Here is a 6,016-nt window from a genome sequence, read left to right as displayed (position 1 = left end):
AAGCAGCATCTATCAGAATTGGGTATTTATGGCTGCTGCCAACCACGTCCGCTCTCCAGAGGCAATAAGTTATATTCCTATTACTCAGCATGCAATAAAAAAAGGCTGATACTTATTCTTTGGATTTTCCTTTCTCAAGAAAGTCACCAAAACTGACACAACCACTAAAACGTGGCTCTGTATTTCACAGATGATGTCACTGCAGCCGCTGGCTCAGCGGGGATGTGGCAGCAGCTCCATGAGGTGGCTGGGAGCAGGTGAGCATCACCTGGGCGTCTTCGCTGGCATCTCCCGCTCGGGACCCAATGTCATCCTGCAGAAACAAAACAAGCCAAAACATCAATTTCCCATAGAAAAAAAAGGCTTTGTGGCCCCTCCAGACCTCACTGCAGACTGTCTCCAGCCCCATGGTGGCTTGCAAATGGTTCTGCATTGGGCTAGCAGCCCAGAGGAGATGCTCCCCCCAGCTCTGTGCATCTGAGGGAAAGAATAAGAGTTTATTTTTAGGCTGAGAACTGATGGGATGAAAGCCATTGATCTAAGCTCATAATTATATCGTTATCTGTGCCCTACAAGATAAAGAGATTTCTGGCTGCAGGCTTTTTGAAAAGCTGAGTTTGAAAGCAGATAGAAGAAGGATTTCTTTAGTTGAGTTTCTCTATTTTTTAAATGAAATTTTAAATAGCAAAAGTTTGCTTTGTTTTGTTGGGTTTTTTTTCCCCTGAAGATGAAAAAGCTATGGAAGTCTTCTCTCCTGCTTGGTGCAGCAGGAAAGCTTCAGTGCCCTCCTGACACATGGGATCATGCAGGACATGTTGTGAGAACTCCAAAATCATCCATTTTATTAATTACGTCCCAAGGAGAAAAGTTAGAAGAGAGCAGCATAGGGTGCTGGCATGGGTTGGGTCAATGGGTGCTGCCATGGCCTTTTGGAACAACGTGCATCTTGGAGAGGAAACATTTGGCCATATGCTGTATTTACATCTCCTCCTCAAGGACAGGAGCAAGAGCCCAAAATTTTGTCAACGTCTTCAGCCCAATGCTCATTCATCCAGAAAGGTCTGCGCCGGTCACTGGTCCTGTAGCTTTTCCTCTCTGATTGTCCTGGCCACTCTCCAAGCCCAGCAAGGGACCTGCTCCCATATCAACTGCTCGGCGTGCCTGCTGTCACCGTGTTGTACAGCCCTCTCAATGCACAGCAGATCTGTATTGATTTCAGAACAACTAGAGCTGTAAATTACTGGTCACGACTGGCTTGGCCAGTCCCGAGATGAGAGTCTATTGATTGCACCAAAAGTCTAAATCTAATGAGCACACAAGGAAACCGGTTGGAACAGCAGAACAATTCAGATGTTCTGAGATGTAATTAAAACTGTAAAGCTACCTACAAAAGCAGAACATGCAAATAACTGTCCTGATTAAGCACAATTTGCAACCCAAGAGCCTCCTTTTAAGAGAGGCTGAGAAGAAAATGGAAGTAGAAATATCAATCACGGGGAACAAAGGACCCTCGCTTATCCCCATGGATTCCTCAAAATGCTTCTTTCTCTCTTTTGAAGCACTTTCCATTCAGGACTTCACAGCCTACCACAGCTGGCACTGCCTTGTCTGCAATTAATCAAAGCAGCATCTTTATCGCAGGGGATAGGGGGGATGCTCACTCTGGTGCTCAGCAGAGCTGGGTGGCCAATGCACGGGGACTTCTTGGCTGGGACCTCTCGCCGCACCGACACTGGGCAGCAGCAGAGAGGAAAAATCAATGGGAAGCTCTCATGCTGAAAAACACTAATGAAAAGAAGTTAAAGCTCAATTTTAAGGCTGCTAGACATCTCTGGGAACTGTTTTTTCAGAGCTACAGTTAGCACCATACAACGATTTAAAATATCTTGGTGATTTTCTACACCAGTCATTGCTGCTGGCTCTTATATGTACAAATCTAAGTGATATCTAACTTGCTATTTTGACTTTTTTGCTCCACGACAAGTCCAGCTGATCATTGGTGGCTCAGGGATGGAAGGTGGACCCTGGCGTGCAGGTCTCTGCCAAGCCAACTGCAATTCACTGTGGTGGCATCTCCTCAGCATAGACATCTCAGAGGGTTTTAACTGCCCACAGATCTCTCTTGAAGAACCACCACTAGGCCTTGGGGAAACCATGGGTTAAACCTGTGATGTTGGTGCAGCTCCACCACCCCACAGAAAGCTGTCATCCATGGAGGCTCAGCAACACTTTGCATGAAGACTTTATTTGGGGGTCTACCACCACAATGGGTGCTACTGAAGGGCTGAGGTGTCCAACCAGCAAGATAGGCGATACTGAGGGGATCCCACCACCAGGATGGAAGGCGCTGAGGAGGACACCAGCCCTGGTCACGGGCATCCTTCTGGCACCTCCTGCCTGTCCTTCCATTGCCATACCTGGAGCATCAGTGACATCCATTATGGTTTCTGGGCATCCGTGCCAGGCCTTCCATGCAGCCTTCCTCCACAGCCCAGCTCCATTCCCACAGGTACGTGAAGGGTGCGGATGTCATTGGAGAGACGAGGTCACCGCCCACATGTGTCCCCCTGCCCAGGACTGGGCCACAGTCTCTGTGGAACCACCATCCCCTGCCATCCCAGGAGCTCCCACCATCCCAGTGTGCCCTTCCCTGGGGCCAGCACCTGATGATCTGCTGGAAATTGAGCCTAAAAAATGCCAAAATTTTTTTTAAAAGGTGATGCAGTACCCAGAGAGGGGAGTTGTCCTGCAACAGGAGCTGCACACACACAGGGGGAATGGCTCCTTCCCCCAAAACCTGGGGAGACAGGCTGGAGCATGAAGAAGGGCACCAGAAGGTTGGTTTTCCATAGGGTGAGTTTGCTTTTCGAGGGGACGTGTAGAAGCACCAGAACAAAGCAGCAACCTCCTCTATGTGTGCCACAGTCTTCCCCAGCACCACGTGTCCATTGTGTTTGCATTCAACAAGGCTTGAAAGGGGAACCCACAGATGTCTCACCCGTGCATGAAGGATTTTAACTTAGACTGTCCCCTAACACTCATGTCATCCCTGTTACCCCCATGGGTGCAGGACAGCTGAGCTGGGTCCTCCCCCTGCAGAGAAGCGGCTGCACCCACCATCCCAAACTCCCCCTCAACCTCCTGAAGCCAATGCAACTTGCCAGCATTCCCAAACCCACTGCAAATTCCCACCACCAGGACAACCACCCACCCCCACCAGCCCATGCAGGAATTCCCACAGGGAATTAAACCAGCCAAAAAAACACCATGGCTTTTTTTTTTGTTCTTTTCCAATAGTCTCACTTTATTAGATACCACATCGAGAGAGGATGTTGTGCTGCATGCAGCGGAAGACTGGAGTATTTGTAGTTCCTGTGTAACATTTTCTTTTTCTCTTAATAGTTGTAAACTGATATTTTGCTGTAAAATCACTGCATGCAAGTTTGAATGCAAACAGCAGTAGAAGAGGCTTTTTTGTTTTTTGCACCATTCCCAATCCATATGTGCATGCTTTATTTACAACAAAGTCATTCAGGGTAGAAATTACCATCAGAAAAACTCAAAAGAGGGTGGCAAATGGAGATGAGAACTGTGGCTTGCACAATACCCAGAGGGGAATTGGTAAGTTGCACTTTATGGGTGCAAAGAGATGATTTGAGAATCATTTGTCTGAAGGAAAAGCAGGCTGAGCAGAGAATGTCAATACAAGACATAGGTAAAGGCAACCTGAATTTAATTGTTCTGCACACACAAAGGAGGCTGGGCTATGCAGGTCTGGAATAAATTAAGGAATTGCTCAGATTTTTTTTTTTCCTGTTTCTTTTTTAAAGGTAATTTAATCCCCAGGACAGCTCAGAAACGTGCTATGCCCAACTGCTGCTCCAAGAGATACAGGTAAGGGCCATGCAGAGGGTTTGGGCAGGTCCATCATTCTGGAAGGGATGAGGGCAGCATCCTACAGCTGAACCATCTCTCCAGCACCAGACGCAGAGGGAAAGGACCCTAAAGAACCAGGTTGGTCCAGTCTGGGTCCCTTGGATGGCCTGTGCTGAGGGCAGCATGGCTTGGAGGCTCTAGGATGTTGCACTTACTGGTGCAGAGTTGAGAACTGCAGGAAAGGGAGGGGGAAGCCGTTTTTGGAGCATTCTCTCCCATTGCACTCTTCATGCATTGTGCCCCAAACAGCTCCCATCCCCATGGCAATGCCACAAGGCAGAGTCTGGGGTGATGGACAAGGATGCCCAGGCTGGTTGAGGTTTGCTTTCCCCACCTGTGGCCCAAGGTGGCTACAAGGAGTGCCCAGGAAAGCTGAGCTCCTCGGATGAGCCAGCCCTGAGTCGGGGCTGGGCTGCTCCATGGCAGCAGCACCGCTGGGCATGCAGAGGTTCCCATTACACAGAGACATGGGCATCACTGCAGAAACCACAGCCCGGCAGGGATGCTCACTGCAAGTCAGAGCAAATTCTCCAGGGGAAAGGGCAAGGGAAAAAATAATTTTAAAAAAGAATAATAGCAAGAATAGGAAAATAACTCATCCAATTCAAAAGAAAGAGCTCTGCGGTACAGCTGAATTGAGAACACAGCACAGGACAGCACACCAGCAGACTACAGCAGTGGTTGCAAGGGATATCGTGGGACAAGAGTGTGACCCAAAGGGGCTGGGGTTCAGGTTTCGTACAACATGCGCAGCGTGTAGCTGACCCATGATATATTCCAGTAGTGCTTATAGTGCTGCTATCGACATTGCTATGCTTGAGCTTGTCCAGAGACAGCAAATGGTACCAAACCTAATCAGGATCAGTCTGAGAGCATCGTGACTCTCCTGCTATCGGTAACAAATAAAACACCGCCAGACAATCATTAAAGCGCAAGTTGTTGAAGATAACAGTTCTTGTGGAAATTTAAAAAAAAAAAAAAAAGAAAAAAAGAGACAACCCAAAGTTGGAAGACCTCTAACTGTTCCAGCTAATTCCAGTGTTTGCGGTATTTTAAAGCAACAGTCTTTGCACACACCAGCTAGTTGGTGGGAAGTATCTTCCCCCTTGGCTTCCCTCCTGCGTGGGGTACGGCAAAGGGCTGGCAGCAGAAAGGGTCGTCTGAGGGGTCCCAGGGACCATCCTCGGGGTTCAGCTCATCACTCGTGCGCGGGCCGGGCTGTGAAGAGGAGGTAGTCACAAGCGTGAAACACGGGCGTCCTCCTACAGCAATGGAGCCTGCGAGCTCCTCGGGCAAGAGAAACCGCATGTGGCGGCTGGAAATAAACACAAACTCCAGATCTCTGTCTCCCCACGAGCATGGAGCAGCTCTCTATTTCTCATTATCATTACTGTATCATTGATGGATCTCCTCAGCAAAGGACATACCACAATATTGCTCAAATGTACCAAACTAAAGCTCAAGCAGGACTCACAGGATTACATCGGTGACACAGTCTTTAGCCTAATCACGACAACACAGACACCAGGCTACGCTCACGACCCACACCAAAGCCAAACAGCTTTTTTTCATTATTGCAACTGAGGTATTGATATCACACAAGCAGAACGGGCCGATGCTCCGACACCAGCGCTGGAACCCCCCCACGCCAGAGCAGAGCACGGCCGCGCCGGTGGCCACGCGTCCCACTGGGAGAGGAAGGAGCCACGAGCTGGTGGCAATGGGACAAGGCTGGAGGGACACGGAGCATCACGCACACAACAGGACGGCTATCACGGCGCGTGTGAGACTAGTGAGAAAGAGGAACAGTCGGAGGATAACTATTGCTTGGCAAAAATTACACACCAGGATAATCCAATGACACTCCCCCTTCAAAAAAAAAAAAATACCCCAAACCAAAGGAAGTGAATAGAAAAGATGTGGGTTAGTTTTCAGGCGGAGGTGAGGGCGCGGAGGATGCTCGGAGGAGGCAGAGGAGCGTTGCTGCCCCAGGACCAGTGGTGTGGAGCAGGGCATGGCTGTGCTGGAAGACAGACATCAGGGATCTACAGGGGCTTGGCAGAGGACGGGGCAGCGGCTC

The sequence above is a fragment of the Nesoenas mayeri genome (genome assembly GCF_963082525.1).
Source record: "Nesoenas mayeri genome assembly, chromosome: 17".
Taxonomy (NCBI): Eukaryota; Metazoa; Chordata; class Aves; order Columbiformes; family Columbidae; genus Nesoenas; species Nesoenas mayeri.
This window is presented reverse-complemented; position numbering follows the sequence as displayed.